Source organism: Eleginops maclovinus, chromosome 11 (genome assembly GCF_036324505.1).
Source record: "Eleginops maclovinus isolate JMC-PN-2008 ecotype Puerto Natales chromosome 11, JC_Emac_rtc_rv5, whole genome shotgun sequence".
Taxonomy (NCBI): Eukaryota; Metazoa; Chordata; class Actinopteri; order Perciformes; family Eleginopidae; genus Eleginops; species Eleginops maclovinus.
The window spans coordinates 13199377-13214077 of record NC_086359.1 but is presented as its reverse complement, the minus strand read 5'-3'; positions in this window follow the sequence as shown (position 1 = coordinate 13214077).

Here is a 14701-nt window from a genome sequence, read left to right as displayed (position 1 = left end):
AAAATGTCTGTATTAAATCCCTTAGCGGTTTAGTATAAGTAGGATTGGTTCTCGCCCGTGTGCTTTGTTTAATTGACACTGTGCAACACTTGCTCAAATATTTAAGATATTGGGTTGGTTACTGCTGCAAAAGCCCAGAGAGAGAAGCTAAACTGAAAATCCCTGGCACTGAACGCCGAGCCCCAAGCGAGTAACTTTGGTGCTTCTGATCCTGACTTGAATTTCACATCAGAAAATTCCCCAAAACTGCCTTTTATCTTCTCCTGCGCACAGCCAGACACTGAAAAGCAGATCAATGCTTTTATAACCAACTGTAATTATTTTTCTTCTGGAAAATATTGGAAAACTCTAGATAAATGTGCAAATGTAGGCACAGATGTTTAATTGGTCTCTCATGCATTTTAGATTTTAAGGACGTGTGTTCTCAACTTTTATTCCCCCCTTGATATTTTAAATATATTAATGTGAGCCATTTTAAGTCTTTATTTCAAGATATATTGTAAAATTTTAGCTTAAATGTCCCGATTTATTCAGTTTAAGCTACTTTTATAAAAGCAAATCCAAGCTTTTATTCCCTTTATTTTTTTATTTTATGTTAAGTTCATAAAACTCAATATTCAGCTTCTGCCTAAAATAATTTACATTCAGAGAACACAGGAGGTTACAGTTTGTGATACTGAGGTGGTAAGAAGACATTTTCCATGGAGTGTTGTCTGATCGAAGCTTAGATGTTTCACTGGTTGTGCAACTCTGTGTCCTTAAGAAAACCGCCGGCCTCAAAAATTGACTGTAGATATGAAGAGCGCTTTCAACTGGAAGATGTGAAACAATCAGACAGAACTGCTGTTTGGGCGTAAAACAAAGCTGTTTATTGAGATGCTGACGGTTAAATCTAAATGCCATGCCCACCTCAAGATAAAATGTACAGACACACACAAGCATATACACACATGCTTACAAACAGTCACATAAAAATGAAAGACACACAGCTCTGTCTCTCTCTCTTGTCTCCGTCTTCAATAGAAAAAAGCTCTCCATAAAACAATATACAAACTTGTATTTTAAGATACATTTTGGTTGGTCACTCTACAAAATGAGAATATTCATTCATAAACCATTCACATGTCCAAAGTGAAAAAAATATCCTTTAGCATGTTTTTCCTTTCATTTCATTCAACATTCAGTTTAAATGGCAAATGTTTGAATTCATCATTTGATGATTTATTATGTGATATAGACTATCTACTATTTGAACTGAATCAATAAACTATTTGAACTGGATCACCAAAGAGCTGGGGATTTAAGATTATATTTAGAAAATATTGATACTTCTGGCAAATCCAATTAAATATGATGTATTGTCCAAACCAATGAAAATCATTAAAAACGGGTGGCATTAAAACCTGGCATGGGGAAATTTCCAGATTTTACACATTTTGGGTTGCTCCTTTTTAAAATGATCTGATGTCCCCACTTATTTTAGCTAGCTCTTTCCACTCATTGTATGCCACTGTTAATTTTCTTTGCAAATTGTACCTTTTTGAATTACAATTAGATTAAAATGTCTGCATGGTCAAGAGCAAAACATATACAATAATGTTTATACGTCACTTGTTTTTGCTCTACTCTACTTATTTGTAGTACCTGGAAGTTAAAGATGTGTGTTCGTTCCTATAGAACACATTTTAAAACAATCCAAAATAAAATAAAAATGAAAACAAAAAAAGACAGTGAAACTAAATAATTAGTTTATTTAATAAAGAGTTATCGAAGAATATATGACTCCTGCTGAATTCCCAGGGCAAAACAAACCAATTTTACATCTTTTACTAAAATGGTCTCATATATCACAACAGAACTGTAATTACATGTTGAGGCCGATGTAATTCATACTGTCAAAGTCAAATCTCCATTCAGTCGGGCTCATTAGCTGTGAGGAACTACATTATTATCTTTCAGCTCAATGAGAAAAGACCATCTCTGCTTTTCTTTCACCCCGCTGACTTTATTTCAGATAATGGGACCTCAAACCTCAGTTACTCTTCCCAGACAAATACATTTTGTCATTCACAAAACAGGCAGTACACGACAGAACCCCAAATAAAGGCTTAACGCAAAAATGTTAAAAACCCTCAACAGCTATACATCACTACGACATTCAAATTAGAGTCCAATCCCACCAGAAGTCATGTTTTAAGAAATGTTTCCAATTGTTTCCTGTGTGTTTGTAACGATGAGCAGACAGAGTGGATGGGGAGATATGTGCGGTGACACATTTGTCGCCATTGCAACGACGGCCCTATAATCTTCCCAATCAGGAAAACCAGAACAAATTAGGCTGTGCAGCGCTTCCAGTGTGCCATCACTATAAATCACCATCATGACCCCGAACATGTACAAGTACACTCCATAACAACAGGGCCTGGGAGAATAATGTTTGTTCCCAAGATTGGTCCACAAGACTTCGATGATATACTGTGAGAAGAGTCCCATTCACATCCATTTCCCACACACTTATTGTATGTTGGAGTGAAAGTATGTCAAAACCATAGGTTACAGAATCTGCAGGGTTTGGGATTGGCTCTCAGTCTTCTTCATTACAGGGTTTGTTGTCTGCAAACAAGCATTGGGGAAGTCATTGTGCTTGTTTACTGTCATAGTGAGAAAGCATGGAGCAGCGAAAAAACACTAAAAGAACTAAGACCTGACAACCAGAGCTGCATAAATAATATTGTGCTATTTTTGGCAATGAAAATTTCTCAGAGGCTGAACAAGACAAGAGTCTTCATTCATCCTACATGTTTAGCACCTATAATGCTAACAGTGTTTACCAATTGGGCATGTTACCATGCTAACATTTAATAATTGCTGTCTTAGACCAATGCTCAGCAAAGACCCTACTGTAATGGACATGAAAACACAGACTAAAAAGGGAAAACAATGTGCAAAAGTGACGTGGGCTTATGCTAAAGCAACCCAAAGAAAATTCATCTTAATTCAGCCGATGCTGTTTTCATTCACTTGCTTTCCCAATTGTGTTGCAAATATGAACGTAAACTAAGATAAAGAAAAATGGAGTTTGACCTGAGGGAAAGAGATGGGAAAAAAAGCCTTAAGGAAGTAGTAGAATAGCAAAGAGGGGAAAAGCAAGAGGGTGAGGAAGATAGGAAAGGACAAAACTTAAAGGAGGACAGACGCAGAGGAGGACAGAGAGCCAAGAGGAGTAACTCAGTTCCCTTTGGATATCCAATCTGTGTTCTCCGTCTCTGAGTCGAGTAAAAACCATCAAAGCTTGAGGTTTGGGGACTCAAAAGTCGGTTCAATCTTCAACCATTTCCCACAGCCTTTCAAGGGCTGCCAAACGTTTATTTGTTTTGGATTAATGTAATTAACCCCCCATTCCCAGTGTCGCACACAAGAAGCGAGTCACAGTGAACTGATTACAAGGCCTCTGTTTCTCATACATCTAGCCCAACCAACCCCGACACAGTGGCTCACAGATTTCATATTGCTGGATTATATTTTACTTTAGCTTGACGTGTAAATCGCCCTCTGACAGTTCTCACGAGCACATCAGCAAACAGTTTGCAGTAAAAGGATCAATTTCAGCAGAGTAATGAAGAATATCCCGCTTTTTGCCAAAATAACAGCCACTTATACATTCACAACGATTCTTCCAGCTCTGAAGTTCAGTTTGTGACAATAACTTGGTATTTCCTTGGAGTATTGTTTGTCCTCCTTTACAACTCATATGCATACTACAGGTGTTAAATATTTTTAACTAATGTTTCATAATAAAATAAGAAAATGCCTATAAAAAATTAAGTTGTTTGACATGACACAAAAGATGCCTCAAATAGAAAACCAATATCATTATGTTGTTCCCCAAATTATGATCGGAAAATTGTGAGTCATAATTAAAATTCCTTAAAAAAGTTTAAGTAAAGACAAATTGCAGCTTATGTTTAATCATATACTCACAAGATTTCCATTCATGTGTGCACAATGAGTCATACGAAGGCCTTAAATCTCTAGATATTCTATTTTAACAGAGAAAAAACCCCTGTTGACTTTTGTCATCAACATATAACAAACATCTGAAATCATGCTGTGTGTTTTAAGTGGTTTATAAAGATCCTTGACTTGGATCATAAAACTTACTTATTCAATAATAGTTTGTATAAAACTTCCTTTTAAGTATAAACCAGGTTTTCTCAAACCAACTCAGCAGCCTCTCCAAACAGCCCAGAGCTGTAGCTCTTCTGGCGTCCATATTTTTAATGAGACAGAAGTCACAGTAAAATTATGTGAGTATGTAATACATTAGCGTTCCAGTCGTCATAAAATGTCCCATAAACCCTAAGGTTTTTCTGTTTCATACACTAGGAGTCCCCTCATGGGTAGTAGAAGAAGAATCTGCTAAGTATTGTGAAGATTTGGCGATCAAACCCAGATGGGATCAAATAATTTTTCAAAAGTCTGGTACAATGTCAAATGTGCTTTTTGGTTTTGCACAAGTTAGAATAATGATAGGTTCTAAGAGAGGCAAGCCATGGTTTTAACAACAATTTATGAAGTGGAACTCAGACAGTACATTTATTTTTACTTTTCAGAAATCATGATACATCTAAAAAGTAAGTAAAACAAGTTTTGCCAGCTGAATATAATATATGTATAATTTCGGTGAGGTGCCCTTAAAAAGCTAACTTTAACATTCAACAGAGTTTAGATCAGAGCTAGCCTACTGCTGCTTTTTCTACACACAATCAACCTACGCCTCCCCTCATCTTCCCGCTGTATCGATGCGGGGGAGCTTGCACCTTCTTCTGAAGTCCTTCATTCAGATACATTTCCATTTTCTACCTCAAGAGGTCAGTCTCGCTCCCCTTGCCAGCAGCAGCTGACCACGGTAGACTGAACTAATGACCAACAGAAGCTGGTCTCTAGAGAAGCAGAACGCTGAAAAGCTCTTTGCTGCAGACAGTAATGTGTTAATGCCAAGAAACAAAAACATCTTTGGAAGTGCATGTCATTCAAATACGGTGGTTTTTCTTCACTAAATATGTCACTATACAGAAAAATATGATAATAAGTATTCATCTCTTCACCTCTGATTGTCTTTTTAAAAGTTAATTTAACTTTTCTGACTTAGAATTCTGCTTCTGCTCCTTTGCTACCCTTGACCCACCACAAAGATAACTAAAGGATAAATCGTAAAACAATGCTGTGAAAAATGTCATGTATTTATATTTGGCCAAATTAAGAGAACATAAGATCAACTTTTGACATCCAGCAATGAATATATGTACATTGTTTGGTCTTTTAGTAATTGTCTTCTTGTCTGTTTTTTAAATTGTGTTATGTAAGAAACTACTGGCCTGACTTTATGAAACTTATTCGAGGGTGTATCATGAACCTTGGAAGAATTCATTCATTTGAAGCAGATAATCACCCGACGGTAACCTACATTATTTTACATTTATGAAACATCCTTGGCGCTCTCTGAGAATCACTTTACTATATATATTTTAACATAGTTTGATAGCAAAACATTTGTCAACAATCTGAAACATCAATAGTAGAACAAATCAGAACAGGAACACAAATAATCCTTTGATGTCCAACGAATGTTCAGGGAGAAATCCATCAAAGAAGATGCTGAGACAAACATGTTTTCAGCCACAACATCTTTGATAGACCTGAAAGCAATTCTGCTACGAGACATGTGACAGTTGGGAAAGATAGCTGCTTGCTTTTATGTAAAGATATACTCCTATTTTGCTCTGATTATACTTAAATTAAATAAATGTTGCTCAGGGATGCAAAATGGTTAACAACACACCAAAAAAAAAAAAACAATGAGCCTTGAATCAGGGACTGAAAAGTTTGTCTCCCTCAGCAGTCTTTCTGTGCTTTTCTTAAGGCAACACAGTTAGTGAAACTCCTTTCTGTAGTCTTTCCATTTCTGCTGCCAGTTTTGCTGAGGAGGAAAAAAAAGGCCAGGATGTTTTCTTTGTCCTGCACGATACTCCCTACATTTGACCTTGTCTTTAGATGAGGCGGTTGGGGCTCTGTAATGGTAAGGGAATTCAACAACATCACAGAGAGCTGGGACACATCTTTTTTTAAAGTATTTTCTGTCTGTTATGACCTTCAGTGTTGTGACTCTTCTCGCATTTAATCTGTAACATACATTTTCTTGGCTCTAGCAATAATATAGCACAACTCTTTATCATAAACAGGGGAAAAGCTAGAAATTCAAGTATTATTCTGCATTTGTGTTTCCAGCAAATCTAAAATAATTTCAAACTTTAATTTGAACTATATAAGCATATGTAGAAATTGTGAACTCAGACCTGCAAAACTGTCAAATGTTAAATATCAGTTTATCAGGAGGGACAACCATGTTGATTTTCCCTTTAGCCTTTTGTTTATTCTGACAATAGCACTGTTTAATGAGCAGTCTGAAATACATTTGCCATGTAAAAAACACTGTGAATAATCAATACATCTAAGAAAATATTTCAAATTCAACAAGACACTAGTTATATCTCTGAACAAATATGCACAGCAACCAAATTTTACAGTGATATTCATTTTGTTGTCCTTTAATCACATATTACCCAACATCAATAATAAACATCTGTAGATCAATTAAGAAATGTAACTTAAATTCATAAGTTTCACATCATTTGAATTTTCTTCAGTGTCAAATTTTCTGTTGTGCAATGATTTTTTTCTGTGAAATAAATTGATACAAACAGTAGCTGTGCATTACACCCTAATACCCAATTAGGTCATGACAAAACATCTGAAAGGAGAAAAAACTTAGTAAAAATATATTTTATAGACAATTCCAAGAGTTTTGGGGAAGATTTGACTGCAGACTTACACAAAACAGTAAATCAGCTATATATATTTTGTGTTTATTTTGCTTATAATAAATTGGTGTTCCGGAAATCAGATCACAGTGGGGCTTTAATTGGTTTGATGACATCATTTTTACATCAATCTGAAGCAGTAGATACATTATTTATTCAATCATTTTTTTGATTCCACAATGTAACATTAGTTCTTCAAGTTCATCTCAAATCTTTCGAATATGGAGCTAAATGTTTTTTTATTGTGTAAGACTGCCAGTCCTTCTTGAATTAATGCTTTGCGTGGGAAAACTAGTCCTGATTGAAGATGAGGAAATTACACTTTTTTTCAACTTTTGCCACTAATGACTTCCTATCCTTAGTTATATTTAAGGAAGTGTGTGCACATGCATGCATATACATGTAATGTGCAGACTAGCACATGTGTTTGCTGCCTCCATGCAGATGTGTGACTGCACACATGTATGCACATACTGTGGGGCCGATCCTGAATCCTTGATCTTCAAGTGCATGAACTAGCATGGAAAGACATACGCGCACACACACACACTCAAACACACATAGGCTCACACACCCACTCCCCAAACCTAAACAATGATCCATCATACGATTCCACATCCTCCTCTGTGCCACATCAGTCCCTTTACTGCGGAAAAACTGATCCCAGAATCTGCTGCTAACTGTCAACTGCAGGACTCTGAGCCGCCCACTCACCACTAGAAAGAGACCACTGTGGACGCACGCATTTAATAGGCCTGCCATCAGAGTAAATGGAGGCTTAGTTCGAGAGCGCTCTGATCTCTCTCTGGATTTGTGACGCTCCTCTTTTTGAGAAACCCAGAGGAGAGCGAATACAATGGTGGATTTGTCGAGCCTGTAATTGTGTTTTTAGTTTTAGTTTTGTTCCTTGTCATTGTAGGTGAATTGTCTGGCGTGTCGCAGCTGTCAGTGTGTGGTGGGTGTCTTTGCATGTGTGTGTGTTTGCATACATGTAGGTCTCTGTTCTTTTCGTGAAATGAGTGCAACCATTAGAGATGGCTGTCAGCAAACATTAAGAACAGTTTCAATCCAAATTGAGCTCTCACCTTTAGGAAAAACAGACCACCATAAATCAAAATGATCTTCAGTTTAATTAATGAGGAAAAGCTCAAGGAACCAAGGTGTGTGTCTCTGTGTGTGTCCTTGAGCTGCCCATTGCTTCAGTATGGACGTGGCCACCCACTCTCTCTGCCCTGCTCTACCATTTATGTCGAACTCCACACATAATGGACCATCTGTGGACTCTATATGGCTAACTCATTAGCATCACCGCAAGTTTCTCTTTGTGCCAGTTACAAAGTGATTTCTTCTCCTTTTTTTTCCCAACCTCTTGGCAGCCATGTCGACCATCATGTAAAGGTAGACGCGGCTAGGATAAATGTTGAGATTTGGTTCGGTGACAATTTTAAACAACATGGTTTTCATGGGAAGCTAGGAACGGGGAGTGTGAGGCCTGCTAGTGAGTTTATTCTAAAAGTGTTATATATCTGTTGCAACATTTCTGCTTCTGCAAGGTGGATACACTACAATAAAAAAGAACAAACTATAAGAGTGAACGTTTTTGAAGGCTATTACTGCTAAAAAGCATAGTTATTATTGCTTTCAAATACATGTTTTACTCTGCAAAGTAGTCATTTATTCTATTTAACTAAAGACGACAGAGCCCTACAGTTGATTTATATCACAGCTTAAGGAGGACGGGTGTGTCAGAAAATAGCAATCATATTGTTAAGTTGGTCACATCAATTCAAATGTTCTACAATTCAAAAATGTTTTACCGTTGAAAGCAAATTATTGTGTGTTTTGCTTCTTCTTCAGTGAATTTGTTAGACCCAAACCACCAAAGCAAATTTTGCAGAAGCAATTCAAGATCTAAAATATATGATTACAAAAACTGAGTATATCTTTGAAATCAATCTGTAAATATGAGACCAAAGCAGAAAAGACAAAGTCTAACCAGATTCAGACTTTGATTATTAGCGTCCTGTTTCATGCAGTGTGTTGTGTTCTGGTTGGCAAAGCTCTGTGCAGAACCCTGATCACAGACAGAGCCAGGCCTCTCTGCTGTGGTGAACACACTCACCACTAATATCAGGTTGGCTCTGCAGAGGAGAACAACAGCACGGCCGCACTAACCAGACAGCTGCACATCCCTGCATCACAAGAGGGATTAGCCACTCAGAAACTATAATAATAACAACAATAACAATAAGGATGACACTCGTACTAATAATTTGCATAATTACATTAAGGCCAGTACACAGCTGCTACACCAAAATACTGTACAAAGCATGGAAAATAAGGCTGAAAAATAGGTAATCGAACCACACCTCACAAAGTCTGATATATGAGCAAATATGTCATATACTACACCTCATAAACACTCTGATTTTATTCATAACTGCTATTACCACAACTACTTCTTCTTACTAGGAACCAACATTCAGTTTCCAGCAACCTATGTCTTCTTTTTTTTTATTTTACAAGCTGAACATAACTTGTATGAATGTTAAGACGTGATATTACTATTCGAGTTAGAATGTACAATGGAGGGAAAAAAAGTTTGTTTCCATTGAGCTAAGCTGCAGCTTTGTGGTTCATCAGTGTATGAGCGTGTGTGGTGTCGCCTGATTCAAATCTAATGTATCAAGCTTTAAATAGCAGGCACGTTGCCTCAACTCAGGGAGACTACACTCTTTTTAGCATTTTTCTCCCAAAAAGTGTGTGTTTGAGGCGTTTTGTGGTAAAAGGCTGCATGAGCAAGTCCTCGTGTACTTATATGCGTGTTTCTGTCTTCCTGTGTGTGTGTGTTTGTGTGTGTGTGTGTGTGTGTGTGTGTGTGTGTGTGTGTGTGTGTGTGTGTGTGTGTGTGTGTGTGTGTCTGTGTGTGTGTGTGTGTCTGTGAGAGAGAGAGAGAGAGAGAGAGAGAGAGAGAGAGAGAGAGAGAGAAGTGAGGAGTGAATGGCTTGGCTCCACATCAAAGGCCCCTGCGAGTCTCTGCATTAACGAGGCCCTTTGTTCCCTGCCTCCCAGATTACAGCACGTCTCTCCCCGTGCTGTGTGTGTGTGTGTGTGTGTGTGTGTGTGTGTGTGTGTGTGTGTGTGTGTGTGTGTGTGTGTGTGTGTGTGTGTGTGTGTGTGTGTGTGTGAGAGTGTGTGTGTGTGTGTGTGTGTGTGTGTGTGTGTGTGTGTGTGTGTGTGTGTGTGTGTGTGTGTGTGTGTGTGTGTGTGTGTGTGTGTGTGTGTGTGTGTGTGTGAGAGAGAGTGTGTGTACTTAGGGCACGTTAACCTGCAGACCAAAAGGCCAAGGTCTGATCCTCCTCATCATCTCATTCTTATCTAATGTAATCAAAAAAAGCTGATAGAAGTAAACTAACTTTTTTCAGCCAAATTCAGGAAAAGGTTTATTAAATTGTTCGTGTTACACATTATCATTCTAATGTTATAATGTGACGTTATCAACATGACTTTTGTAATTTTCCCCTAATTTATTCATGCCACTTATTTGATGTGTATCTTGTGTCTAACGCATTGTTGCCCCGTGACACTTAATACAGGCAAAGTCAAGCATGACAGCACAAAAAGATGTATAAAAACAGCAAACATCAATAAGACATTTGGAAAGGATTAATGATTAGCATCTAATGTATCTGTTCCCGAACCATATGTTGAATCCTGACAGAATCTGCAATAACAAGGTCCCTCAGTGTAAGTCCCACACAGTTTATTTGTTACTTTACTTGAAGAAATTAAACACAACCTGTCATGTGATTCATGTTAAACATCATCTTCCTATCTCAGTCTTCACACCCAATGCATAAACCTGCAAATCACCTCACCTCACCTCCATCAGCTAGGCGACACACTGAGAAAAACCTTGCGGTGTGTTTGTGTTGGTGGTGACATGGCGTGACGCAGAAGCTCTTTTTGCTGCTCTTTCCAGTCACTATCAGCCCTGTTTTTCATAAGCCGGTGCATGATTTGTTAATGCACGTCTTTAAAAAGTTCATGAACTGGAGTGAAGATGGAGCTGTTCCAACCACAGCTCGCTTGTTCCTTCCTCTGAGTACACTGGGACAAGAGCGCAGGCTGCGTGCAGGCATTTCAAAGATTTAGTTCCGAACAGAGAACAGACGGTTAAAAACAAAGAAAGGGGGTATCTATATTACAAAGTGACTGCTTGCACGGAATGAATAAAGGATGGCACAACGTTATCCTTGGAGCAGCTTTCTTTCAATTTTTGCTTTAACTGTCATTCATTTAAATGAGCATGAAATGCCTATATTGTAATTTCTTCAAAGTAAATGTATAGCAAAGGGATCCATAGATTTTTATTTTGTAATTTGATCTCATGTAAATGCTAAACTAACTTTAGATTTTGTTTTAATTGCTCAAGATAGGATCAAATTGTACATTGATAACATTTCCATCTTGCAATCTGAACACAAAGTCACAAAAAGAGCGTTTTTGCATCTCATCCCGTGATCCTCTCCTGAAGACCAGTGATGTATTTTCAAACCTCTTTTCCTTCACTGTTTATGTTTGTTGATTTCACCCCCGAAGCCCTGCACAGATCTGTGATATCAGCTTATAAATGTTTGATAAGGAGCTAACGAAGAGGTAAAGGGACTGCACTCTGTTGGATCAAAAGAGACAGACACATTCAAATCAGCACACACTCAGCAAACTAGAACTTGAATAAGCCTCATTATCTGGCACAACATATTAGGGGTTTTATTAGGGTTTATTTTGCTGCGCCTCGGGTTTGAGTGCTCAGGCAGCTACATGAGGGGAGAAACTTGTTTTGTGTATTTGGCCAGTACATGGTTTTACAGGAGAAGGTTCAAGGACTTCTTTTGGGAAACATTTCAGGAAAGAAACAACATTTTTCACATTTTTACATCATTCAAACTACAATCTTTTTGGTGTCAATGTGATCTCTATTCTCAGTGGTAGTTCCTGCTGTTACTCACATTTAGAGCTTTGTAATGCTACTTATCAAATATTGATTAAAATTCTGATTTCGTTAAACCCAACTTCACACTAGCTACGTGGCATCCTCTCTGTGCACTACATAAGTCAACCCATTTGTTTAAAAGAAAAACAATGTATTTTGCACAATTGTAGTGGTTCAACATTTTAACTACAGGCTGTCCCAAAAGACATATCTCAGACAACAAATAAGAGGATAAGTAGGGCAAAACATCTGATGAAAGCTTTAAGACAAGATTAATTCAATTTTCTTTAAAACAGAATCATCTATCCATAACCTTTAAATGTTCTTTCTGTTACATTGGAGGTGGTCCAACTAAACATAAATCTGACATAATCTCAATAAAACCACTTTGAATATTTGACATTAGAGTAAATAAGTGCACTGTTTCTCTGCAAAAAGTTAGTCACGAAATAAAACTGTTAAAAGATTTGTTCAGGTTCCACACTGCTGGCTTGATGCTGCCTAGAAGAACATGGTTTTGATTGTAGGAAAACTACCAATAAAAAGCACACAAGTGGTTCCAGTTAAGAGCAGTTTGCTTGGATGTGGTTTAACCCCAATGAAAGGACATGATTTAATTACTCTGCCGCTTTAATGCGCCTGATGTTTCTTTAGAAAGCACAGTATATAATCTTTTTTTGAACCAACTGTGATTCATCTATGTAAAAAAATAAAGCGTGTTAAAGAAGGAACGTTTCCCCCACCAATGATTAAGCAATGGAAAAGGACCCATTGTAATGATCTTTGCATATAAAAAATGAGTCGATGACATGCTGACAGTGAAGTGGATATTTGGTGTTTTGCATTGAGTGACAGTCATTTATTTACCCTATTATACTTCATATAAAGAAGATTGGTCCATGTATGATGTTTTCCCTTATTTCCTATCCCCATTGTGAGGATCTCACTGTTTTCGGGTTATTAAGGACATTAAAGCTAGTCTTAAGAAAACACTATTTTAAGTAGCAGAAATATGTATTCTGTTGTCCTATCCTGTCTTGTAAGAGCTTAGCTTTATCTCAAAACTAGTCTATAAACATTAATTATGATGTCAATAAAAACTTTAGACAGCATGTTTAAGCTAGAACATATCTAAATACAAAGAATTCCCCATCATATATTGTATATTTATACTTTCCATCCTGAACCATATGCACACTTAATGGACTTTAGCACTTTGGTTTTGATGCTAAACTGTATTTTGTTGTCTCAGTACTGCATTGACAGTTAAGTTAAATCCACAGTAATTAGCTTTCTGACATACAGTATTTAAATTGTTAGCATTACTGCACAGTCATGTATGTTTCGTTCTGCTAGATGCTTTAGATTAATACAAATAATAAGTTCTTTGCATCAAACGCACTGCCTTTATCATAACAACCACAGTCTTTATCTGGTTCAGAGATAGCCCTCGTATCTGCGTGTGTATGTGAAGAGCTCGCTTTCTGGGGTCACAACAGCAACATCCTCTTGTTTTCTGTGTGGGTTGCTCATCTTTTCTATCTGAATCATGTTTCCTTATTTGGCCTTTTGTTGCCATGTGTGATGTCACAACAGTCATTAGAGTTGGAGATCAAACATGATGAGAAAGGATAGGATGCTCGGGGTACGTGTGAATTACAAAACCTCTGGACTGATAAGACGGGGTAGTGTGAATTCAAAATATGACTGATCCGACAGGAACAATCAAAATGCTCAAAGCAAAAAAGAGAAAGAAAGAGTTATATAGTATATACAAAGACAGTGAAAAGTGTTTGTAGGTCGGATAGTATCAAAGTATTTGTTTTTGTTTTTTGAATTCATTTATATTAAAAGGGACACTGTACATTTGAGTGCTTTATTAGGAGAGGTTAAAACACATGAACATAATTGAAATACAATTACAGGTCATATTAAAGCACATTTGCCTTATTAAAAGCACACTAATACAAACCCATAAACACACAACAAACACAAAAACAATTACATAAGCATGTCAAGAAAGACAGCATGTGTACAGACATGCATCATTTCTGAATGTGTGTATCTGTATAAGAGAAATACAGATAGACAGGCTGACTTTAGCCTATAGCCTTAGGTGAACCTGTGAACCATGTGATGATGATGCGAAACTATCAGCACAGATATCCATGGGAAACTGTGTTGAGATCAGAGCGCGGCGAGCTCACGAGGCAGCGTGGCCCGCACAGGAGAGGTGATGTCTCTCTGGAAAAACAGCTGTCTATATTTAATCAAGGCGAATAAACAAGGAGTTTAAACAACTCATTTATAATTTAGATTTGCATACATTAAAACCGCTCAGTTTAATCTTTTTATTAATATGCATCGAAGATATTGTATAAATATGCAGTTTTATGCAAATACTGGGCCCATTTTCTGTTTGTATTTAATTCTGTTTCCCAGCTGTGGATCATCATTTTCATTCAAGGCAACCGACTCAGATTAAGTCAAGTATTAAGTCACAGCATGGGAGTGTATAAATATTTCTCAATTAAAAACTCTGAAGACCAGCTATGCTACTGTCTCAGCATTAAAAATGCATTGGCATTGGGAGGAACATAAGGGAAGGCAAGTTATGAGTTTGATAAGACATCAGAACTTCAAGTCTACATCTTTGAACTTTGTGTTTTATCTTCTTTCCCCTCCTCAAATCAAGTACTTGCAACAGCTAACACTTTTCGCTGTTTTTGAGACTGTTACAAAATCTGAAGGATGTAAGGACCAGTCAAAAACATGCAGTGCATCTGTTATTGATGAGCATGCCGTGCCTTCTGATGTTTTTCAC